We start from the raw sequence: 27459 nt of genomic DNA, 5'->3' as shown, positions 1-27459 counted from the left end.
AAAGGCATTGAAATCCAAGAGGCACAGAGAACTCCCTTCAGACGTAACTTGAATCGATCTTCTGCACGACATATCATAGTGAAACTGGCAAAATACAAGGATAAAGAGAAAATTCTGAAAGCGGCAAGGGATAAACGTGCCCTCACATATAAAGGGAGACCTATAAGACTCGTGACTGATCTCTCCTTTGAAACTTGGCAGGCCAGAAAGGCTTGGCACGATATCTACAGTGTGCTAAACAGAAAAAATATGCAGCCGAGAATCCTTTATCCAGCAAGTCTGTCATTTAGAATAGAAGGAGAGATAAAGGTCTTCCCAAACAAACAAAAACTGAAGGAATTTGTCACCACGAAACCAGCCCTACAAGAGATCCTAAGGGGGATCCTGTGAGACAAAGTACCAGAGACATCACTACAAGCATAAAACATACAGACATCACAATGACTCTAAACCCATATCTTTCTATAATAACACTGAATGTAAATGGATTAAATGCGCCAACTAAAAGACATAGGGTATCAGAATGGATAAAAAAACAAGACCCATCTATTTGCTGTCTACAAGAGACTCATTTTAGATCTGAGGACACCTTTAGATTGAGAGTGAGGGGATGGAGAACTATTTATCATGCTCCTGGAAGCCAAAAGAAAGCTGGAGTAGCCATACTTATATCAGACAAACTAGACTTTAAATTAAAGGCTGTAACAAGAGATGAAGAAGGGCATTATATAATAATCACAGGGTCTATCCACCAGGAAGAGCTAACTATTATAAATGTCTATGCGCCAAATACCCGAGCCCCCAGATATATAAAACAATTACTCATAAACATAAGCAACCTTATTGATAAGAATGTGGTCATTGCAGGGGACTTTAACACCCCACTTACAGAAATGGATAGATCATCTAGACACACAGTCAATAAAGAAACAAGGGCCCTGAATGATACATTGGATCAGATGGACTTGACAGATATATTTAGAACTCTGCATCCCAAAGCAACAGAATATACTTTCTTCTCGAGTGCACATGGAACATTCTCCAAGATAGATCATATACTGGGTCACAAAACAGCCCTTCATAAGTTTACAAGAATTGAAATTATACCATGCATACTTTCAGACCACAATGCTATGAAGCTTGAAATCAACCACAGGAAAAAGTCTGGAAAACCTCCAAAAGCATGGAGGTTAAAGAACACCCTACTAACGAATGAGTGGGTCAACCAGGCAATTAGAGAAGAAATTAAAACATATATGGAAACAAACGAAAATGAAAATACAACAATCCAAATGCTTTGGGATGCAGCGAAGGCAGTCCTGAGAGGAAAATACATTGCAATCCAGGCCTATCTCAAGAAACAAGAAAAATCCCAAATACAAAATCTAACAGCACACCTAAAGGAAATAGAAGCAGAACAGCAAAGGCAGCCTAAACCCAGCAGAAGAAGAGAAATAATAAAGATCAGAGCAGAAATAAACAGTATAGAATCTAAAAAAACTGTAGAGCAGATCAACGAAACCAAGAGTTGGTTTTTTGAAAAAATAAACAAAATTGACAAACCTCTAGCCAGGCTTCTCAAAAAGAAAAGGGAGATGACCCAAATAGATAAAATCATGAATGAAAATGGAATGATTACAACCAATCCCTCAGAGATACAAACAATTATCAGGGAATACTATGAAAAATTATATGCCAGCAAATTGGACAACCTGGAAGAAATGGACAAATTTCTAAACACCCACACTCTTCCAAAACTCAATCAGGAGGAAATAGAAAGCTTGAACAGACCCATAACCAGCGAAGAAATTGAATCGGTTATCAAAAATCTCCCAACAAATAAGAGTCCAGGACCAGATGGCTTCCCAGGGGAGTTCTACCAGACATTTAAAGCAGAGATAATACCTATCCTTCTCAAGCTATTCCAAGAAATAGAAAGGGAAGGAAAACTTCCAGACTCATTCTATGAAGCCAGTATTACTTTGATTCCTAAACCAGACAGAGACCCAGTAAAAAAAGAGAACTACAGGCCAATATCCCTGATGAATATGGATGCAAAAATTCTTAATAAGATACTAGCAAATCGAATTCAACAGCATATAAAAAGAATTATTCACCATGATCAAGTGGGATTCATTCCTGGGATGCAGGGCTGGTTCAACATTCGCAAATCGATCAACGTGATACATCACATTAACAAAAAAAAAGAGAAGAACCATATGATCCTGTCAATCGATGCAGAAAAGGCCTTTGACAAAATCCAGCACCCTTTCTTAATAAAAACCCTTGAGAAAGTCGGGATAGAAGGAACATACTTAAAGATCATAAAGGCCATTTATGAAAAGCCCACAGCTCACATCATCCTCAATGGGGAAAAACTGAGAGCTTTTTCCCTGAGATCAGGAACACGACAGGGATGCCCACTGTCACCGCTGCTGTTTAATATAGTGCTGGAAGTTCTAGCATCAGCAATCAGACAACAAAAGGAAATCAAAGGCATCAAAATTGGCAAAGATGAAGTCAAGCTTTCGCTTTTTGCAGATGACATGATATTATACATGGAAAATCCGATAGACTCCACCAAAAGTCTGCTAGAACTGATACATGAATTCAGCAAAGTTGCAGGATACAAAATCAACGTGCAGAAATCAGTTGCATTCTTATACACTAACAATGAAGCAACAGAAAGACAAATGAAGAAACTGATCCCATTCACAATTGCACCAAGAAGCATAAAATACCTAGGAATAAATCTAACCAAAGATGTAAAAGATCTGTATGCTGAAAACTATAGAAAGCTTATGCAGGTAATTGAAGAAGATATAAAGAAATGGAAAGACATTCCCTGCTCATGAATTGGAAGAATAAATATTGTCAAAATGTCAATACTACCCAAAGCTATCTACACATTCAATGCAATCCCAATCAAAATTGCACCAGCATTCTTCTCGAAACTAGAACAAGCAATCCTAAAATTCATATGGAACCACAAAAGGCCCCGAATAGCCAAAGTAATTTTGAAGAAGAAGACCAAAGCAGGAGGCATCACAATCCCAGACTTTAGCCTCTACTACAAAGCTGTCATCATCAAGACAGCATGGTATTGGCATAAAAACAGACACATAGACCAATGGAATAGAATAGAAACCCCAGAACTAGACCCACAAACATATGGCCAACTCATCTTTGACAAAGCAGGAAAGAACATCCAATGGAAAAAAGACAGTCTCTTTAACAAATGGTGCTGGGAGAACTGGACAGCAACATGCAGAAGGTTGAAACTAGACCACTTTCTCACACCATTCACAAAAATAAACTCAAAATGGATAAAGGACCTGAATGTGAGACAGGAAACCATCAAAACCTTAGAGGAGAAAGCAGGAAAAGACCTCTCTGGCCTCAGCCGTAGCAATCTCTTACTCGGCACATCCCCAAAGGCAAGGGAATTAAAAGCAAAAGTGAATTACTGGGACCTTATGAAGATAAAAAGCTTCTGCACAGCAAAGGAAACAACCAACAAAACTAAAAGGCAGCCAACGGAATGGGAAAAGATATTTGCAAATGACACATCGGACAAAGGGCTAGTATCCAAAATCTATAAAGAGCTCATCAAACTCCACACCCGAAAAACAAATAACCCAGTGAAGAAATGGGCAGAAAACATGAATAGACACTTCTCTAAAGAAGACATCCGGATGGCCAACAGGCACATGAAAAGATGTTCAATGTCGCTCCTTATCAGGGAAATACAAATCAAAACCACACTCAGATACCACCTCACGCCAGTCAGAGTGGCCAAAATGAAGAAATCAGGAGACTATAGATGCTGGAGAGGATGTGGAGAAACAGGAACCCTCTTGCACTGTTGGTGGGAATGCAAATTGGTGCAGCCGCTCTGGAAAACAGTATGGAGGTTCCTCAGAAAATTAAAAATAGACCTACCCTATGACCCAGCAATAGCACTGCTAGGAATTTATCCAAGGGATACAGGAGTACTGATGCATAGGGGCACCTGTACCCCAATGTTTATAGCGGCACTCTCAACAATAGCCAAATTATGGAAAGAGCCTAAATGTCCATCAACTGATGAATGGATAAAGAAATTGTGGTTTATATACACAATGGAATACTACGTGGCAATGAGAAAAAATGAAATATGGCCTTTTGTAGCAACATGGATGGAACTGGAGAGTGTGATGCTAAGTGAAATAAGCCATACAGAGAAAGACAGATACCATATGGTTTCACTCTTATGTGGATCCTGAGAAACATAACAGAAACCCATGGGGGAGGGGAAGGAAAAAAAAAAAAAAAAAAAAGAGGTTAGAGTGGGAGAGAGCCAAAGCATTAGAGACTGTTAAAAACTGAGAACAAACTGAGGGTTGATGGGGGGTGGGAGGGAGGGCAGGGTGGGTGATGGGTATTGAGGAGGGCACCTTTTGGGATGAGCACTGGGTGTTGTATGGAAACCAATTTGACAGTAAATTTCATATATTAAAAAATTAAAAAAAAGAAAATAAATAAATAAATAAATAAATAAATAAATTAAAAAAAAAAAAAAAAGAGTCTCTTATTGCTTTTCTCCCATTCTATTTTTATCTTACTTTCCTTCCCTTCCTCTAGGTTCATCTTTTGTGCTTCTTAAATTCCACATATGAGGGAAAACATATAATATTTATCTTTCTCTGACTGACTTATTTTGCTTAGCATAATACATTCTAGCTTTATCCACGTTGTTGCAAATAGCAAGATCTCATTCATTTTCATCGCTGGGTAGTAGTATTCCGTTGTATATATGTATATACCACAGCTTCTTTATCCATTCATCAATCAATGGACATTTGGATCTTTCCATAATTTGGCTATTGTTAATAATCCTGCTATAAACATTGGGGTGCATGTGGCCCTTTGAATCAGCACTTTTTTGTCCTCTGGATAAATACCTAGGAGTGTAGTTGCTGGGTCATAGCGTGGCTCTATTTTTAATTACTCCCTTTGATGTTCAAGCTCGCCTTTCGTCTTAAGCCTTCACAGGCCAGTCTACATTGGCAACAGCTGTCCTAGTCAGAGACGTTTTTTGCCTCTTTGACATCCTCTTGACATCTAATCTCACCCATGAGAGTCAAGTGGCTCTTCATGGAACTCATTTAAGAATTCTGGATGTACTTTTATCAGAGCACTGGTAATACTGGCCAATGACTACTTAACCTGATAACTATAAGGTAGAGATTTTTAATATCTATTTCTGCAATTAGGATCTGAGTCAGACTGTGGTCACTAGATATGTGGTAGATGAATGAATAGATGAATAAATGATGAATGAATAGCATAAGGAAGGAAAAGTAGACTTGTTCTCTGTTGCTCTCCTGTTCTTCAACCAGTGGGTAGAAAGATAATGTGGCCAGATTGAGCAAATAAAAATTTAAAAAGCCCTGTTAAATCTGAACGTCAGATAAACATTAAATCATTTTTATAGATAATAATGATGCAAGAACCAAATAATGCAAGAACACCTTGTATTTTATCTAGCAATCCTAAAAGTATGAAGACACAGGTTTCAGCTCAATATGAGAAAAAAAAAAAGGCTTCTAGAAGCATGATTGGTACAGGAACCTTCAGGAAGCATGTTTCCAGACCTTATTATTTGAGCATAGGATGGATGCCAGATGAGTTCTGGACTTATCCTTGCATTTGTTAAATTTTTTCTTGTCCGTTTCTTATTAAGCAGTACATTTTGATAAAATTTGCATACAGATATAACTAGACCTGGAGAGTGAATATTTCATATGCAAATTATACACTCCACATCCAAGTGGATGTGGATCTTTTAACTGCAAAAATCTATTGACCACACCGCTGTCAGTTTCTTTTTGAAGGCTATCTTAAATTACAGTGCATTATTGATGTATTTGAAATAAATTTAAGTTCAAGTTGACCAAACTACTTAATTCAGATTCCATCTCTGCCCTAAGTAAAGGCATCCTATGATAAGTTGTTTTATCTCTGTGCCATAGCTATGGAACACAAATTCTATTATCTGCCTCACTAGGTACCCTGTGGGTTGATGGGTTCAGTACAGTCAATATGTGCATTGCTATGTAAAATGAAAAGTTATTGGTATTAATTATTACAATCCAGCTAGGGTTCACATCTTGATTACACATTACCATTTTTGCCTTAATTTTCTACTTTTGTCAACTATGATTTCCAAAAAGATTAATAAATTCTTAATAAATTAAACCCAAAGAAAAAATTGAGTATGACAAAAGTGATAATAATAATAACAATAATAATAATAATAATATCATGACAAAAAATTAAATAGCAGGACTCCCTGGAAGCCTATTTAGCTACAAAATTATATTAAATTATTTTCAAATAATATAAACATATGACAACCAATAAAAATAACATTCTTCTTCAGCACTCTAATGTAGTTATGATCTGCCAAATAATTATGATATACCACAAAAATAAAAGATATAGATGTACTTAATGACATGAGTGGTAACCATGTGAAATTGCCATATATTACCTACAAAAATGACAGTATCATGTGGTTCAAAACAAAAATAAGCCATTGTCTATGAGTCCCCATAAAGAATGTGTCTTTTTTTTTCCTGGAAATAGTTTTCATCAGAAAATTTATACTTAATATCTAAATGCAGAATAATGAGGGGAGATTTCAAATATAATGATCTTCTAAAGTTTCTGAGAGGGGCGACTGGGTGAGTCATTTAAGCAACCAACTTCGGCTCAGGTCATGATCTCACAGCTCGTGAGTTCGAGCCCTGCGTCGGGCTCTGTGCTGACAACTTGGAGCCTGGAGCTTGCTTCAGATTCTGTGTTCCCTTTCTCTGCCCCTCCCCTGCTTGTGCTCTCTCTCTCTCTCTCTCTCTCTCTCAAATAATAAATAAACATTTAAAAAAACATAGCTGACCCAATCATAGCTGAATTTAAGAAAAATGAAAAAAAATTTACTATGAGTACATGTATCTCGTTTGATATTTGGGATATGTGTATTCTAAAAATGTAGTCATTGTTTATCTGAAATTCAAATTTAAGTGTGCCTCCTGTATTTTAATTTGTTAAATGACAACTTTCAAATTAAAAGTAAGTCATTTTTGACATCCTGTTTTACTGATATTTTTACATGTAACATTCTCACCTAAACAGCAATCCTACCAGTTAGATTCCAATTTATTTTTCAAATTGGCAGTGGATAGGCACACCTGTCTTCTGAATGCCAGTAAAATCTTTTGCCCTGCTGAATGTTACAAAGCGGAATTAATGTCCTTTAGTCAAAATCTGACCCAAAAACATTATCAATAATTGAAATAATTGGTAATGTAATATTTATAATAGAGGGTCAATCTAGAATTTTGCTATTTAATGAAAACCTGAGGCTATTAGACTGAAAATAGAATTTTAAAAAAACTTAATTTCAGAATAGTTTTGGAAGAAGTGTTGAAAGAGTGTTACAGAGTTCTGCAATACCCCACACCCAGTTTTCCCCTATTGTCAACATTACTATGATATGTCTTCACAACTAATAGTGTAATGTTAATACGTTATTACACCTGAGGTCAATACTTTATTCAGACTTCCTTATTGTATACCCAATGTTCTTTTTCTATCCCAGGATTCCAACCAGGATAACATATTCAGTGTCATATCTCCTTAGCTGAAGCTGCGTCTTCACTGTGACACTTTTTCAGACTGTCCCTGTTTTTGATGACCTTAAGCATTTGAAGTACAGGTCAGCCAATGTGTAGAATATTCTTCAGTTTGGATTTGCCTAATGTTTTTCTCATGGTTACATAGTGGTTATGAAAGTTTGGGAAAAAGACTACAGAGGTAACGTGCTATTCTCATCACATTATATCAAAGGCGTGCTACTAACATTATTTATTATTCATTATGTTAACCTTGTCATAATGTTTATCAGGTTTCTCTACTGCAGTGTTACTTTTTTTTCCATTTCCATACTGTATTTACTTTTAAAAAGTCACCATGTGTACTCCACATTTAAGAAGTGAGTTGAGGGGCGCCTGGGTGGCTCAGTCGGTAAGGTGTCTGACTTCAGCTCAGGTCATGATCTCACAGTCCGTGAGTTCGAGGCCCACGTCGGGCTCTGTGCTGACAGCTCAGAGCCTGGAGCCTGCTTCTGATTCTGTGTCTCCCTCTCTCTCTCTCTCTCTCTCTCTCTCTGCCCTTCCCCTGCTCATGCTCTGTCTCTCTCTGTCTCAAAAATAAATAAAAACATTAAAAAAAAAAAGAAGTGAGTTGAGGGGTGCTATAGTCTAAATGTTTGTATCCCCCAAAACTTCATATGTTGAAATCTTAACCCTCAAGGGTGATGTCATCAGTAGGTGGTGCCTTTGGGAAGTGCTTCTCTTAGGTCATTAGGGAGAAGCCTTCATGAATGGGATTAACGCTCTTGAGACCACACAGGGCTTCCTAGCACCCTCCACCATGTGAGGATAAAAGAAGTCTATAACCCAGAAGAGGGCCCTCACCTGACCATGCTGGCACCCTGATCTTAGACTTCAAGCCTCCAGAACCATGAGAAATAAATTTCTGTTATTTAAAAGCCACCCAGCCTGTGACATTTTGTTATAGTATCCCAAATGGACTAAGACAAGGAGTGATATCTACATAAATTGGAATTCTTCTGTGAGATTTATCTATTCTCCCCATTCATTCCTTCTTCATTTATTCAATAATTTGTTTATATCTGTATGGATTCATGAATATTTTATACTTTGGGTTATAATCCAATAGTATGTTATTACTTTTGTGGCTCATTTTTCTAGCTTTGGCATTGGGAGCTTTTCAATTGACTCTTGTGTCCCTTTGATATACCCATATCATTTTGCTTTTTTAAGTACCTCCTTACTTTCTGACTCAAGAAGCCCCAGGATCAAATTGTTCCACATTTGCCACTGGAACTCTTTCAGTTGGCTCATATATCCCCATGATACATCCCATCATTGTGTTTTGAATTGATTTTAGCACTCACTTTCAGACACTACAAGATACTCCAGGCTCATCTTGTATGTCCTCTGCCTTAAACCTCAAAATCAGCCATTTCTCCAAAGTGCCTTGGTTCCTTTTATTAGTGTACAATAGTAGGAATTGAGATCTAGGTGCTAGGTGTACTTGTTGCTATAAGAGTGTCATTGCCTTTAGTCTCTCAATAGGCAGAGCTAGGACACATATGTGTGTATACTAACCTGTGTATATACACGTATGTGTATCTACATCCATCTATATCTATATTAAGGTAAATATGAATTCACACTAAAATCTCTGATTTTCACTAAGTACCACATAGTTGAATCTAGACTCTTTCTCACCCCTTGTTTATCTGTAACTTCTCCTTACAACAGTGAGAAACCTCCCTCTCCTCATCTGCCATCCATTTACTAATTTTTTCAATCCTTATACATGGATAGTGATTTCAGAGTGGTTAATGCATACCCTTGTAACAAACAATTTTACCAGATACAGCACAGTGATTATGTATAGTTCCTAAAGTTGGAGTCCCCACTCATTTCCAGAGGTACGTATATCATCGGCACCTTTCTTTTTCCATTCCCTTCAAAGAGGTTATGTCACACATTGTAATAAGGATTATTTTATCACAGTCTGCATTCCTCCTGGGACTCTTCCAGTCTCCTAACTGACTTTTTCATTATTTGCATATAATTAAGGTTCATTTTCTGTGGTCTAAGATTCTATGGATTTTTACAACTGTATAGTACCGTGTCTCCAGTACCATACAGAGTTGTGTCGCCTAATAAATACCCTGAGCTTATCTGTTCAACCCATCCCCCTTTTCCTAACTCCCTGAAAACACTCTGCTACCTACTCTATAGTTTCACTTTTCTAGGATGTCATTTAGTAGAAAAATAAAGTATGGAGTCTTTTCCTACAGGCTTCTTTCACTTGGCAATTTGCATTTAGGATTCATCCATGTTTTAGGGTGACTTGACAGTTCATTCCATGCTATCTCTGGAGAGTATTCCCTTTTATAGTTGTACCACAGTTTCTCTACCTGTTGAAAGACATCTTGATTGTATCCAACTTTTGGCAATCATGAATAAAACCACACATGCAGAATTTTGTGAAAACACAAGTTTTCAAATCTAGAAGTGCTTTTGCTAGATAGTTTGGTAAAAAATACATTTAGCTTTGTAAGAAACTGCCAAACTGTCTTCCAAAATGGGTGTACCCAATGGAATACTACGTGGCAATGAGAAAAAATGAAATATGGCCTTTTGTAGCAACATGGATGGAACTGGAGAGTGTGATGCTAAGTGAAATAAGCCATACAGAGAAAGACAGATACCATATGGTTTCACTCTTATGTGGATCCTGAGAAACATAACAGAAACCCATGGGGGAGGGAAAAAAAAAAAAAAAGAGGTTAGAGTGGGAGAGAGCCAAAGCATAAGAGACTGTTAAAAACTGAGAACAAACTGAGGGTTGATGGGGGGTGGGAGGGAGGGCAGGGTGGGTGATGGGTATTGAGGAGGGCACCTTTTGGGATGAGCACTGGGTGTTGTATGGAAACCAATTTGACAGTAAATTTCATATATTTAAAAAAAAAAAAAAACTAAATATAAAAAAAAAAAAAAAAAACAAAATGGGTGTACCATTTTGCATTTCCACCAGCAATGAATGAAAGTTCCCATTGTTCTGTATGCTCACCAGCAGTTGATATTATCAGCTTCTAATATTTTTTATAAAGCAGATCTACTGACAACAAATTCCCTAGGTTTTTTTTCCCCAAAAGTCATTGTTCTTCACTTACGAATTTTTCCAGATATACAATTCTAATTTAATAGCTTTTTTTTTCAACATTTTAAAGATTTCACTGTACTCCTTGCTTGCATGGAGTATGATGAAAGAGTCTGATAATGAATTATTATACTTGTCCCACTCCATGACTAGCTTTCTTCAAGATTTTCTCTTTGTCTTTATTTTTCTGCAATTTGAAGGTTATGTGCCTATAGCTTTTTAAAATCCTGTTTTATGTTTTCTGAGCTACTTGTATCTGTGATTTGGTCTCTGTTATTAATTTTTGAAGGTTATTGGCCATTATGAGTTCAAATATTTCTTCTGTCCATTCTCTTCTCATTTTTGTCTTCCAATTATATATATGTTACATATTTGGATATTGTCCTAAAGTTCTTGGATGCTCTGTTCCTTTCATTCTTTTACTATTATTATTATATTTACTGCATTTGAGAAGTTTCTATTCACCTGTCTTCAACATCACTGATCTGTCCTTAGCTATGTTGCATCTATCATTTCTCTTTGATGATTTTAGTTTCCATTTCCCTGTTTACACTAGCCATGCTACGTTGCATATTGTCTACATTTGCCATTGGAATATTTAAAATATTAATCATAGTTATTTTAACTTCTTTCTCTGATCATTCCAATATCTGTAACCAACAGTCTCTGACTTACATTGTCTTCCTTATTTCCCTGACTTTAAAAAGTGTCAATTATTCCCTTTTCAAATTATCTCTTACAAGTCCCTTAAACTATAACGAATTTCACAGTGTAACTTTATAGCATTCCAGCTGTAGGCTTTTACACTGTACATATTACTTAACATGTCAGAGTTCATTCAGGAAGCAAAAACCACACCTGTAATTTGAACAGCAAGGATTAATATAAGGAATTGTTAACTAATAAAAAGTGATTACTAAAAGGAGCAAACAAGGACTCTATGAGGTACAGAACACAGCTACTTTGTTTGTAGGAAAATAATAAGGAAATAATTTAGGGCAGGGAGGATATCCAAGCCCAGGATTCAGAAATACGAGTAGAGGCCATGGCTTTCATGGAAATATGCAGCTCTTTAAGAGAAAATAAATTTGCCAAGGACACAGATGAAGTTTAATTGTGAGAGCCACTGAGTTGATATTATTGGCCATGCACAAACTCACTCCCACCCCACACATACACATATCACTCTACAACCCAGCCTACCTCCCAGAAAAGAGCACATTGAAAGAATGAAGAAGTGTGTCCCTTCTTCCTGCTCTAGATTGGTAGAGTCCCTCCACTATTGTTGCCATAAACTAATATTATCCAAGCTGGAAGAATAGAGATGGCTACAGGGTCCATCTCCAATATCACAAATCAGAGTAAAGAGGAGTGGATTTGGAGCTGAGAGTAGTAACAATGTTATTCTGGGCAATTACTAGTAAATTAAAGTCTCAGAAAGTATAATACAAACAAATACTTATGTTTCAACCATCAGACAGTATGTTTCCAGGCTATAAAAACCCCCAGCACTTGTGATTAAAATAACTTTTAAAAGTATTTTAATTAGAATAATTTTAAACTGTAAAATATTTAAAAAATCATATTGTTACCTCTTTGATACACCTTTGTGGGAGCAGAGCATCCTCACATTAAATTCTTAATATTTAGCCAATATATTTTATTTGGAGTTTGCTGGAGCATTGCTCTTTAAAAATAATCTTTAAGTATTTCAATATATACTGTTTTACTAAAAATAGGTATTTTGTTGATTTCAGGTGTTAGTTTTTGGAAAAGAAAAAAATTTTATACCTATACAGTTGACCCTTGAACAACACAGGGCTGAACTATGTGGGTCCACTTATACACAGATTTTGGGTGGGGACTGCCAAGAGCTTTATTATTTCTGTTTGGTCTAATAGACCAAAGGAGGAGGTCTCCCAGGTGGCTGAAAAGCTGTTTAGTAGCTGCAGAAAGAGGTTCAGGCAGGAGCCTTGACACTAGAGGGATGCCAGAGGAACCCCTCAAGGGCTGTGGGGCTCCAGAAACTCCTAGTCATACTTGAGGGTGAGCCTTTTAAAGAGATACTTACCAACTCCACTTAGGAGCCAGCCAGCCAGCCTGCGGAGGTTAGTCTGGTGGTCATCATCTTCTTGATGAATTCCACCTCCTCATCTAGGAAGTGGCTTTCCAGGAAGTCACAGAGATGGGAGTCTGCACAGCCAGGACCTAGGGCATGCAGATCCAAAAGAATTCTTTTGGTTCAGGTTCTTCCCCAGGACTATAGCAGTCTGTAAGAATCCAGGGTTTTATCCTATTCGTTTTGGGATGGCTTCTGCAGGTCCTGGAAGAGGGCACGGCCACCACACTGGTTTTGTGTATTCAAGACGCTAGGTGCCGTCTCAATCCTCCTTGGCCAACTTGAGGAAGTGGCCCATGCCCTCCAGGGTCACAACATCCTGGTCAAAATAGAAGCCCAGATAGGGGTAAATGTAGGAGACCCACAGATGCATGTTGCTCAGGTGGTTGTCATCAGCCTCCACCTCAGTGGAATAATTCTGAGGAATCTGGGAGCTGGTATTTGATGGGCAATAAGGAGCTAAGCTCAAAAAATGGTGTTGGCTTGGACCGGAAGTAGAGGATGCCTGAGATGATGGTTCTGAAGGTTACCACTGGAAAAGAGGTCGGAGAGGGTTAGAGGCTGAAAGAAGGGACGTACCTGGGTCGGTGCTGTCCAAACACTGTTGAAGCAACAGAGAGATCCACATGACTCTGTGGTGCACTGCCTATATATGGATGTTTTAATAGTACAGTCCTATAGATGTATTCTCTTCCTTATGATTTTCTTAATAACATTTTCTTAATAACATCTAATAACATTAGCTTACTTTACTGTAAGAATAGGCCATATAATATGTATAACATATAAAATATATGTTAATCAACTGTATCATTGGTAAGGCTTCCAGTCAACAGTAGGTTGTTAGTAAAGTTTTTGGGGGAGCCAAAAGCTGTGGGGAGATTTCCAATTGCTCAGGAATTGGGACCCTTAACCCCCACATTGTTTCAGTGCCAAGTGCAATGCTAAATGTACAAATCTCATCAAAATGCAAAGTAGAATTTACTAATTTTGCATTTATAAAAAGCATTTCTGAAATAAAATTTATAGAAGAAGCAGTAAAAAATAGGAAGCAGGTAGGTAGACTTTCTGAAACATTTAACATGCAGCTTATTTTTATAGCAGGTGTACACTATGATCTCTTAATAGTAATGCTCTTTGAAAAGGCATGGTCTTCAGTGTGCTGACTCCTTTTATAGACTCCTCACACCACAACCTTGAATATTTAAGTAGAGCAGCGGATAACACCTCTGCAGCAGTTGGTAAGGTCTGAACACATGAAAATGCTTTAGAGGATCACTCACTGCAATCTACTGACCTTTTGGAAAAAGCCCAATGTTTGAATGTTTTATGGACAGCACTTACAATAGAAGTTGCTCCTTTAATCTCTAAGACATGTTGTGATGCAGTCTCACCAAATCAGGGCTTTTATTGGACCGGTATAAACATCAGAATCGCCATATTCAAGGTGTACTTTTTTAGTCTTCATTGTACAAATTCCCTAAAAAAGCAATGCAGGAAACTGTCATTTAAGAAATGAGCAAAATTGCAAGGTTAAATTAAATCCTACTGTTTTATAATCTACCTTAAATTTAAAATTCTGAAAAATGGCTGATCCTGCATTATAATTTCACAAGGGCCTCAAATCTTTTTATGTAGGGTGAAGCACAAACAGTAAAAGATAGCCTTATGGCATATTCTTTATTTGTTTACAAATAATAAGCAACCCAGCACACCACTCATCAGGATCCCTTATGGTGCTTGGCTTAGGATAAAATAAAAGCCTCTGTGTCTATTATGAATACGAATACTGGGAAGCACAGGCACTTGGCAACAAACTTTTCATTATAGGCTGTTTCTGGGTAGAAGTTTCTGGGTAGAAGCTATATTCAATTATTCATTAAGAGTATTTAAAATCAAATTTATGAATTATAATAGCATAATATTATAAAATCCCCAAAACAAATTAAATAATTTTTACCCACAGATGAATAAAAAATAAGGCAGCCTAAAGAACTTATTATTCACAATAGCCAAGATACGGAAACTACCTAAGTGTCCAGCAACAACTAAACAAAGAAAAGTCTATAGAGATTAGATATAGATAGATACAGATAGATATTTCATATATATAATACAATATTATTCAGCCATAAGAAAAAAAAAAGAAGGAAATCCTCCCATTTGTGGCAACATGGATGAACCTGGAGGAGGACGCTATGCTAAGTGAAATAAGCCTGATACAGGAAGAGGAATACTGTATGTTTGATGAATACATTGTAAATAATGCTGCAGTGAACAAAGGGGTGCAGATTTCTCTTCATTTCCTTCACCCACAAGTGAAATGGGCTGGGTCATATGATAATTCTAGTGTAGCTTCTTGAGGAGCCTCCATACTGTTTCTTACAAATGACTGCACCAATTTACGTTGCCACCGATAGTGCACAGGGTTCCCTTTTCTCCACACCCTTATCGCTCCTCTTTTTGATAATAGACATCCTAATAATGGTTGGATGATATCACATTGTAGGGTTTTTTTTAAGAATGTAGATAAATTTAATACCATTTCAAAATGTAACTCAGATGAATCAGACCAAACTATCATCAAGTTGACATTAAAATGTGTTACTTGACCAAATGTATCTTTAGAAGATTTCTCTTCTGATAGGCAATTCTGCACCTAATGCAGTGTAATTTGGTATAAACATATGGTGGATATTTTTAAAGACCTATAAAAGGATATTTATGATGACCCATCATAAATAAATAATAATATATATTAATATAAATTAATTGATGGATTGCATTTTTGAGTTTGTACAATGTTCTAGGAAGATCCAACTTTCTCCAGCACATTTTATATCAAACTGGATATTCCTATTGTGTTGCATTTGTCAAAATGAGCCCAGTAGAATCTGTTTCTTTTATATATGTCAAGTTGCATCCATTCAAGCTATGCTTTTCCCCAAAACAAAACCAACATGAGAATATGTTAGGCTGATACACTTGCTAATGTGGCTGTAAAATATTTTTAATTTTCCTAAAGTATAGCATTTAGTTTTAAAATATTAGTCCCTTTACCCATAGTATTTCCATAAGCCTCCTTTTGTAACCCAAAAAATCATCAAAAAGGAAATGGACACTCCCTCCACCCATCCTCTACCAGCTACTATTCCTTTAGAGTAGGGGCCAGAAAACTCTTTCTATTCAAGTCTACTGTTGTAGTGCAAAAAACAAACGAAAACAATCATAGACAAGAGTAAGTGAATGAATGTGGCTGCATATGACCCACCTTGCATTAGAGTATCAGAATTGAATCTGCTCCTATTAAATCCATAGCAAGATATAACTTAGGGCCTAAAATGAAGGTAAAATCTTTTTCTTTCAGAAAAAGGAAAAGCATCATATAATTCCTTCTTTGGAAAAGCATCATGTAATGCCTGGAAAATATCATCTACTTTATTTATTTTTTATTTTTTTAACGTTTTTATTTATTTTTGAGACAGAGAGAGACAGAGCATGAACGGGGGAGGGTCAGAGAGAGAGGGAGACACAGAATCTGAAACAGGCTCCAGGCTCTGAGCGGTCAGCACAGAGCCCGACGCGGGGCTCGAACTCACGGACCGCGAGATCATGACCTAAGCCGAAGTTGGCCGCTTAACCAACTGAGCCACCCAGGCGCCCCGAATATCATCTACTTTAAATATGCCTTTCATTCTTTCCTTACCCTGAAACATTTATTAAGAAAGGGTTATCTGTGGTCCAGTACATGAAAAACATCTTTGGGGGGGTATATATTACTTAAATAGAAAGTGATACTATGTCTACGATTATAAGAACTCCCACTTCCAAATAATAATGACTCTTGGGTAATAAGCAAGCACCTGTAGCATACCTCCAACATACCAAATGTGAAAGGACAAGAAGTTCTCCCTGGAAGTGATGGCAGCAACTGAAAGTTGTATCTTCATATCTAGTATAGGGATGAAATAAATCATCCAATATTTTTCTTTGTACCAAGTAAGGTGTTTGGTGAAGACTCAAAAAATGGATTATCAGGTGAGCTTTCTGTACAGGCAACTGGATAGAATGCATAGAACCATTTCAGCCATTTTTTTTTTCTGCTGGGGTGCTGCAGAACTCAACTGTTCGTGGAATCTTCTTTTGACTATTAGTGCTGACATTTCCCAGAAGATGAGCATTTACTGCTTTTGCCAACTTGTGATTTGTAGATGCCAGTCCTGCTGTGATGTGAGGTTGTGTACTAGGGTAGTAGGTTTGCTCTCTTCCCCACTGCATGGAGACTAAGAGCTCCTCCAATAATTTATGGGTAACTGTCATTTCCTGACAAAACTGTTCCCGTTCAGTCAGGATATCTTGAATAGCACTCTGCGCCTTGTGGTTTTGACGCTGTAAATGTGGTTAGGAGTTGGTTAACTCATCTGCCATAAACCTGCTTGTGAGGAATTTACTTCGTCATATATCACACTATATTGACATACGTTCTAACTGTTCAGAAAGTTGACCTGTGTTTTGACCTATGGCTTTATTTTCTAAAATAAGCTGATTTTCCTCTGGCTAGACATTCAAAGTAACACTGAAGATCATCCCCAACAGAAGCCACTAGCAACTTTTTAAACTCACAACTGACCTCTGTCTATACCCTGAACTGGTTTTAAAGACCTTCTTTGTCCTGTAGTAACCTACTTTAATAGTTCTTGAGCTTTTCCAATATATTCTTTACCTCCGATAGTTCTTTTTTGGGTTCTGCAACTCCCTCTGACTGACCAAGTAATTCTCCTTTACAATGACCCAGAGACTTAGCTTTTGCATTTTTTGTTGGGGATATCATGGGTTATAGCAGCTTTGGGAACTAATATTCTTACAGCATTGACTTCCACTGCTTTTTCAGTGAGAATCTTCCTTACCTGAAGAAGTCCTGGACTCTCTGATGGAACAGCTTTCTTTCATGGATTCTGAAGGATGTGATGTTTCATGGGTTGGACTCCAGAGGTAAGTCCAACAGATTTAGATGGCTCCTCAGTTTCTGTTCTATCTCCTGCTCCTCAGACTGAGGTTGAAGTAAGGGTGACTTTGGTTTCTCAACTTTTGAGAACAGCTATTTTTTAACCAATGAAAATTTCCTCAAGACTTCTACTGAAAAACTGCCAAGGTTCTTACTCTTCTGATTTCAGGGGGTTTCACTTTACAGATTGTTGGGCTCTGCGTCACAGGGTTAACTGCTCCACATAGTCCTTTTCCATTCTGTAGCTGACCTGCCCAGGCCTGCCTGATATTCAGCTTCTCACTCACTCACTCACTTACTGTAGTTTGGATTTGAATTTCCCTGATGATTAGTGATGTTGAGCATGCACCTGCTAGCCATTTGTATGTCTTCTTTGGAAAAATATCCATTTAGGTTCTTTGCCCATTTTTTTTAATTGGACTACTTGTGTTTTTTATATTGAGTTGTATTAGTTCCTTATATTTCTTATATATTAACCCCTTATCAGATATATGTCTTGTAAATATTTCCCCCATTCTGTATGTTGGTTTTCCTTTTTTTTCCTTCTAAGAAAAATATTTTAATTATTTTATTACTAATACTTTATTATAGCTATTATTCAAGCAAAGCATTTATTTTGAAATTAAATAAATCATGCTTTTCAAAGTACAAAAGAATACTCTTCTATCTGTGAAATGTGTTTTCAGAAAAGTAGGTCATTAGGTCCTTCATTGTATAAAGAAGCTTTTACTTTTTCTCTGCTCTGGAAATAAACCTCCAAAGCATTGGTAGGTAGAATAGTGTCCTTATGTAGAAATCATATTTAATGTTGACTGAATTAAATAAGAAATATTTATCATATACTTACATATGTCTTAACAGATATCATGGAAAATTCAAAAGTGTAACAAGTAACCTTCCTGCAAAGAGTTTACAATCTCAAGTGGGAATGAATACTTAATTTCATTATTTGGATAATACTTTGGTTTTTCATTTCATTTGTCATTTCTTTTACTATGCAGGAGCACTTAAGTTCAATATAATTAGTTCCACTTGTTTGTTTTTGCTCTTGTTTCTTAAGCTTTGACTGTCCTATCCATAAAATCATTGCCAAGACCAATGTCAAGGAGTTTTTCCTTGTGTTTTCTTCTAGGAGCTTTATGGTTTGAGATTTTACATTTAATCTTTAACCCATTTGAGTTACTTCTTGTGATTGGTGTTTGATAAAAGTCCACTTTCATTTTTTTACATGTGAATATCCAGTTTTCCCAGCAGCATTTACTGAAGAGAATCTTTTTAATCTATTGAGTATTCTTGGCTCCCTTGTCAAATATTAGTTGGGCACATATGTATGGGCTTATTTCTAGGCCAGACAGGGCCACCAGCTTGACCCTGTAGTTGGACAGAGCAACTGGCTAGGGCCTCTGCTCCACCTCCTTTCAGAGGAGAATTGTAGTCTGTGAAGATCTGAGTGCCAGGTGTATAAGCCCCACTCCTCTGTTTCTATCTGATCTCCAGTGGTCAAGCCCTACAGATTCCCTTAGTGATTCCTATGAGGTGACACTTCAGTAGACCTCCTGGGAAGTGCCTCAAAATGCTGAAGGAGCTGGATGTTCACCTTGGGCTCTTTTTTCCACTGGAGAAACCTAGGTTCAGGGGGTCAATCTCAGCGCAATGCTGTGCTGTTCTTGGGGGGGATGGAATGTATTAAGAGGGTAGCCACTACTCTTACTCTTGTGGTCCTTTTTGGTCTTTGTGGTCCAAGAGGGTGATTCAGCCTCACTCCCAGGTTCTAGGATTTTCACAATGGTGTCTTATCTATGGATAATTATCAGTAGGTCTTCTTGTGAGGGAGACCAAAGTTGAGAATGACATGTCAACATCTTGATGATCTCACTCCTATGATGGCATTTTTATTAACAAAATTTGAGCCGTGATAACATCTTAAGTTGGAATACCCACATTAAGTTACAACTTATTTAATAGCACTCCACTTCATAATGTACATTCTAGTTTGTGAGCTATCTTCAAAAGCAATTTCATATTTTCAGTTAGGATACCTACAAACAAATGTAATTCTCCTGAGAAATGCAGCTGCCTCCTCTCTCTGTCTCTCTCTCTCTCATGCTGCATACACGTGCTCATGCTTCTCTGCCTTCCTTCTGTCCCTGTGCATTTCTCACCTTTTTAGTGATCTTACCATATGAGATAATTATCTATTTACAAAAGTCAGAACTATTTTCACAGATGAACATCTAATCTGTTTTTTAAAAACCTCTATGGGGAAAAAAAAAGGTTTTCAGTATCCAATTTTACACTTCAAATGGTTTTTGCTAGCAACTTTTCCTCTTAATAAGCTAAAATAAATGTTGATTCTGATTTGTGACAGATGGTTCATCTCTAAGAACCCATAACAGTGATTTCAATGTTTTAAAAAAAACTTGCAAAAATCGGTACCACAAGAAATTCATCCAGACCTATATTCCACAATCTTCTTCTAAATTGATGTATAAGTACATATTCGTATTTGAATGAAGCAAAAATGACTTTGATCTTATAAATAAGACTCACTACAGGTTTCTCCGCCAGAGATTATGTCTCTCTCTGCATATAATTTGAATTGCTCCTGAATGTAATTCAAGACTGGTTCGTGATATTTTATTAAGTAGCTAGACGTTTTGTGGCTATTAAAAATCAGCATATTCCTTTTGGATTACTCTTTAAGTTGTTATTAAATGAAAAGAATAGCCTTTAAGGTGTTACGTTAATCCTTTTTAAAAAGAACACTTAATGTTTTCTACAATGTGAATATTGCTGGTTATCGCTGATTAGCATTGTAGCTCACCAGCATCTCATTTGGTTTTCATCAACTCCAATTCTAAAAAGGGTCTTATGGGGAAAAGTTGAATAAAGAGGCAGTGGTTTACGGTAAATAGCTGGAAATAGGAATTGGTTCTGTTCGCTCAACCTGTTACTCATTAGAAGATTAGGGATAGAGAACCAAAGAGAAAGTGAAGAATGTGTCAAAGAGGTGAAAAACGAAGGTTAATTTTTTGACCCTAAAAATAAGTTCTCAACTGGAAATTAAATTTACCTCACATAAACCATTTGGTGTGGGGGCAGGGGGGCAGGTTGTATGTTTAGTTTCTCTAAGCAGAGTCACCTTAAAGCTCTCAGCACTTCTCTGTCACATGGAGTAATCCACATCTAACTCAAGAACTAGCTGACTGTTGAAAGAACAGTGTCCTCAGCATGAAAATCAGGAGGAAACAGGGGAACCTGGGTGGCTCAGTTGACTAAGCATCCAACTCTTGATTTCGGCCCAGGTCATGATCTTGTGGTTCATGAGTTCATGCCCCGCATTGAGCTCTGTAATGACAGTATGGAGTCTGCTTAGGATTCTTTCTCACCTCTCTCTCTGCTCCTACCCTGATTTCTCTCTCTCTCTCTCTGTCTCTTTCAAAATAAATACATAAACTTAAAAAAAATGAAAATCATAAGGAAAGTGTTAGGACTCTAAATATGCCATCATGTTTTATATGTGTTGTGTCATTGGAATAAGAGAAAGGAACAAAGAGAGTTTGGTATCTAAAATTTTCACTCGGTTCTTTAAAATTTCTCTTGCCCAACAAAATATAGGTCTGGAATATAGTGTGGCAAAAACAACTTGCTGATTATTTCATGTACTCTCTTATACTTCCCAGCCCTTTTGCAGTTGGGGGCGGCGGGGGGCGGGGGGGGATGTGACTAGTTCCAGCCAGTGGAATTACACATGTATGTCTTTTTCAGAGCAAAATGCTTAATTGCCAGTGAAAGATTTTATGGAGCCTTCTTTGCCTTTCACCTGGATGAGGAAAACCATGTGTTCTAGATGGTTCATGTGTAAGGTAGTAGGGGCCTCTGTCAGCCAAAATCCCTGAGTGACTGTGAATCCAAAGCACTACCCAACCTCAGCTTTGCACTGGATCTGTTTTGTGAACAAGAGGAAAGTATTGTCAGGCTAAGCCACTGAGATTTTTGGGTTAATTCATTTCTTCTGTATATTACAACAAAACTTCAAGAATAATGTAAGAACTGCAAATAAAAGGGAGTTGTTTTTCCTACCTGCCCCTCCCCTATAGGAACACAGTTTAGAAAGAACAGCCAGTCTGACGTCATTATGTTTGCATGACATATGAGCAAAATGTTGGTGATGAAGGTCAGAAATATCACCAAAGACATTTACATATGTATACACTTTCACATCTACACATATAAACATTTTTTGAACATACCCTAAGTATATTATTTAACATAGAGCAGTTGAAACCAGAATATATCACATTTTCAAGTCTCTTTTTCTGAGTGAATGAAGGTCTTATCCACTAATGTGTAACTGTCCTTGAAGACATTATGTTTAGGTGTCTATCTCCAACATCATTTGACAGATGTGATTAATTAAGAGATGTCTAGAACTGTTATTAAACTCAAAATACACAGGTAAACATCCAGAGAAGGCCTTCCAGATGGTCTTTGGGGAGTGTAACATAAATTCTTCATGAAAAAAATTTGCTCTAACATTAATCATCTATTCCTGACTAATAAGTGCATCCTTTCCCTTGTCTCAATTGTTCTATTAATAATTTGCTGCCATGTCCCTAAATTCTCTTAGTAGATGTTATTTCTTCAATGTTGATATGATTTATGATTGCAAAAGACAGTTTATAATATTCTGTAACTAGTGGATTAAAACACCTGTTACATTTTGGGTGATGCAAAATTCCTAATGCATACATCAAAAGAATAAATGGATGACTATAGGAACATAAGAATAATAGATCTAAAAATGCTGGTACTCTGAAAACAAAATCCTTGTTCTAGTATACAGTGCAAACTATACAGTACCACAGTTGGCTAGTACAGAAGATATCATCGGAAATTATCTGAGTCAAACATAATCATAACTCTCCCTAGACTTTGGTTATTTGGTAGCTCTTAAAGGCAAGTTTTCTAATATGTGGAGAAAAAAAAAACGTCTTCAGTAAGGTAAAGACAAACAAGTGCAATAGAAATAAAGTTTTAGTTGTACAAGATAAGTACATTCTAGAGATCCCCTGTACAATATTGTGCCAATGGATATTGAAAATGTGCTTTCCTATGAAGGCTTTTAAAAAACAGATGAGATGTTCACCTATGAAAATAGTTCTGACTTTTGCAAATAGTTAACAATTTGTGTTACACATTTAAAAATCTGTTGAGAGAGTAATCTCATGTTAAGTGTTCTTCCCATAGTTAAATTAAAATTTTGAAAAGCTAATATACCTAAAGAAACTGAGCTGAGCCTTTAAGGAAACTTTGAGTTCTTGGTTCCATTATTACTGAGGCCTACGTGTATCCTTGTTCTTGGATTCCAGTATCCCTGTGCAACTCAGATTTTAACTGGATCACCTGCCCCTTAAGAGCTAGCTAATGGACTTGAACCCCAATCCACGATTTGTGGATAATTCAGAAAACTTACCCAGATTTCTGCTAATCCCTAGGTATTGGGAGGTGGGGGATGGAATGTGGAAGTGGCTTATATTTTCATGGTCATTTTTGGCTTTTGCTGAATTAATTCTATTAATTTTTTTCTGATTGATGATGATCTTCTCTGATTCGTATGAGTCCTGTCATGGAATTTAGCCTCAGTCTCGTTCTGTAATTCTGTAAAACAAGTAAACTTCAAAGCAACAACACAACCACAGAGTTTTCTGCCTCTCAAACACAGCATTTGTAGGCATGACAGATTCTACTGAAGATTTGAAGAAGCCAGAATAGGATTTACAATAAAAGGTGGAAACAATGAACTTTTAGTATTACATTTTTGAACACCCCATTCCAGGATTTTCCCCAGTAGCCCTGTTTCCCCATTTGGAATTCCAGCTTTTCATTATCATATGGATTCCTTTCTTCCTCTATCCTATCTTCCTCTTCTCAACATCTTCAGGAGCACTACAAATTATTGTCAGAGCATGGCTTTGAAATTCAACTCAAAGCCCAGATTTGCATATTCAAGTCCTTCCAAGGATTCAATAGAAAAGAAATTAACTTCACAATGCCCACCCTGCTTACACAGCAGTTTAGTTAGCAATTTCCCTATCACTCCTATAATAAATTTGTCTTTTTGTTTGTGCTAAGTCAAACTTAAGAGTCTGAAACTCGCAAATCAATGCATAATGTACTGGCAACAACCAATGTGGATTAGTAAAATATCTTATTTATACAATATTTCAGCAAAGCTTTTTACTTTCATGTATGCATTGTTCCCCTGAAGAGGAAGGCCAATGTGGACTGTCTTATACAATAATTTTATTAAATATCTTTACCTTCAGATATATAGGGCACTTCCAGCCAGGGTTATACATGTAGGCAAGCAGAGCTCTTTGGAGACACGCTTTAATTAACAAGTATAATAAATGTTTAAGTAGATAGAAGTGACATAATTAAATTGTGTGCTTCTAGATGGCTTTAAAAGAGTTAGATTTTCTGCAATATTATTCACTAACTACTCCTTTTGTGGGTAAATCTATTTTTCATGGAGAATAAAAAAGTAAAATCCAAACAATCCAAACTCAAACTACCACATTCCCTGAGCTGTTAGTAGTCTAGATAGGAAACACATATTCTAGATGTCTGTTAGTATTTCTCCATTGGACTTCCTCAAACAAGTAATATATTTCTAATTTGAACATCTCCAAAATCTCTATTGTATTTTTTTAAATACCCAAATTGTTAGTTAATTAATATCTCCTGTGTAAGATGTGTTAGCAGTACTCAATCCTTTCATTTCAAACTCTGCAGTCTCACTGAAATTAAGAATTAAATACATGAAGAGAGGTAAACAGAGATTAGGGCACACACTTGAAATCAAGGTAATGACCTAATCAGCACAAATGAGTGCATTTCCCCTTGAGGCCCTTCCTCTTCAGTTTAACACTGCCAGGTATCTGCATCTGTGTCCACCTTTCCTTTCCCTTGGAGAAGTGAAGAGCTTCTCCAGCAAGGGCAACATTTGAAGCTTCCAATTCTTGGATTTATGGTTACAATTAGAAACAGATTCAGAAATCAGAGTACAGAAGCAGATATTGTATGAGACATCTGGCAAACACCGTGATGTGGCCTGCAGATCCCCCTTAAAAGACCCACTGCCCAGCTGTGAGGCATGTGGTTAGCTGCGGACCTTCACCTCTTAGCGTCTTCAATGTCTGCCTTAGCTTCTGATGTAATATTTTTACATTGGCTGTCAGCCAAAGACTGATTAAATCTAGGTAAAGGACAGGACTGCACCCAATCAGCTTTCCTCTGACATATCTTTACTCCTGAGTGCCCTACCAGGCTGGCAGAGACATTCCTAGTTCTTCATGGTATTACCCTCCAATAAAATTTTTGTCCCAGCATCTGATGTCCAGATCACCCAGTGGTCACAGCTGGTACCAGGAATGGTGTGAGAAGGCAGGCAGTAAAATGGGGTCTGAGACTGTCACTCATTCCTCAGCTGGCAATGTAGATTCCACCCTGAGTGGCGAGTGGAGCATGGACAGACTTTGGCACAAGGGAGTATTCCAGTTGTTGAAACCTTTACCTGTTGCCACCTGGCAATGTGTCCAGGGAGGGCTATACCTTAGTGTTGAGGATTTAGGCATTTGAACTATACGGGGAGTTAATAAATGTAAAGATAATAGAATTAAATAATTTTTACTAAGTTCATCACTGCCCTAAAAGTGGATAATGAAGAGCTCAGAGAAATTAACAAATAACTGAAAGCTAAGTGTAAGAGCAGGAGAGTCTATCTGGTAGCTAAAAAGCATCCTTCTACTCATGCAGCTGGCAAGCAGAAAAAGATGAAAATCAAGGTCAGTCTTCAACAGTCAGAGTTACTGAGCTTCAAAGATGGTTGAATGTTCTATATAGCATGAGTTCTCATACTTATGTCAGATCTTAGGATTCTGTCACATGGTATAGGAACATCTAAGTAGGTACCCCTGAAGATTTTGATTCCCCACCATTCTGAGTGTACAGAATGGTCCCCACCCTTCCATATTAAGAACTAGCTCTCCCCCCACATGGAAAGATAATACAGAGGTTTCTTCCATACAACAAAACAGTTGCCCTCTCAGTTTTCCTGACCTCTACTCCTGACCAACAGACTTATAGTAAGTGTTAAGATTTCTAGCAGAAACCAGAAAAAAGTCACCCAGAGTGAGTGAGGTTGAAATATTTGAATTGCTGTGGCAGACAATAGAGTAGGAGATTAAAAACTCAGTGATTTAGGTCTGCTGGAACAGTTATGTTAATGAGACCATAAGACCGAAGAGAAAACGGTGTTCTTTGAGAAGGCCTAGAAAACACACTGTTTACCAAGACCATAAGGAATGTGCTGGTATGAATGTCATTAGCATCATAAAATGTTCAGTGGTGATTCTTTGTAGGCCAGGGCTGATGATAGAGGCTGTCATAGAAATGAGCTTGCTGATAGCGGTAGGACCCTGATGCAGTAAAGGTCGAGTGTGTGACTTAACTTCCAGAAGGCAAAGGATTACAACTGTTGTAATAAACAATAATATCAGAGTGGCATCCAGGAGTACTAACCAGTAAAGAGTTATAGAGATGGCTAATAGAACATGGCCTTCCCAAGAACCAATGCTCAGCTCTCAGTATGGCACTAGTCCTTGAGGGATCAACAACCGCTTGGCGGAAAGATGGCTACATTGGGTCCTTTCTGTTCTAGAAAGGGCAATAGTTTGTTAACACAGGCATAGATAACTATTCTGGTGATAGGTTTGGCTTTTCTGCCTGCAGGGCATCAATCAAAACCACTACTCTGGAGTTTACTGAATGCCTGATCCCACACAAGATGGGCATCTAACCAGGATGAGGACAGGTGTGATCCTTTAAGGTCTTGCTTTTAATATTTGTTAGGTAGAACTGAGCTGTGGTCAGTATAGGCTGACTGTTCTGAGGCAAGACTCTTCTGCATACTATTCGCAATGCCCTATGAATCATGACGTTTTGTATGTGGCCTTTGAGAACAGGCACTCTTCCCAGCCCCATCTGAGCACCAAGCAGAGTTACCTCTATTCTTTCAGTATTGTTCTTTCCCTGGCCCTGGGACGTTCCTTCATACACTGGTGCTGATCTGTACTCAGCTGAACATTCTTGAGGGGCTTTCTGAAGATCTCTGGAATTCTCTGCTCAGCTTTCTCCTCTCTCGTATTCTGTCCTGCAAACTATAGCCACTCTGGCCTCCCCACACTGTCTGCTCCACCTTCTTAAGTGGAGTCAGCCAGCTTTTGCCTGGGTTCTCCAGCTTGAAAACTCAAGGCAGTATACTGAGATAATTATATGACTTATCTGTTGCTTGTTTTTCAAGGATTATTGTCCTTTATTGGAAACTATTGTGTATGTATACATACATACATGTTTACATTTATCACTCCCATTTTATATTTCCTTTGTTTGTTTGTTATTTCAGGGAGTACTAGAAACCCAGTCCATCTTGGTCAGAAGCAGATGTCTTCTCACATTTAAATAC

General features: G+C 37.4%; 2 pseudogenes; both read right to left on the bottom strand.

Annotated features, from left to right (window-relative positions):
- Positions 1-12836: 12836 nt before the first annotated feature.
- On the bottom strand, positions 12837-13553 carry LOC122230452 (annotated as a pseudogene).
- Positions 13554-14315: 762 nt separating this feature from the next.
- On the bottom strand, positions 14316-18290 carry LOC102969491 (annotated as a pseudogene).
- Between the last annotated feature and the right edge of the window lie 9169 nt (positions 18291-27459).

Source organism: Panthera tigris, chromosome A2 (assembly GCF_018350195.1).
Source record: "Panthera tigris isolate Pti1 chromosome A2, P.tigris_Pti1_mat1.1, whole genome shotgun sequence".
NCBI classification, from domain to species: domain Eukaryota; kingdom Metazoa; phylum Chordata; class Mammalia; order Carnivora; family Felidae; genus Panthera; species Panthera tigris.
The sequence above is the reverse complement of the archived record's forward strand: the minus strand, read 5'-3'. Positions and strand labels throughout refer to the sequence as shown.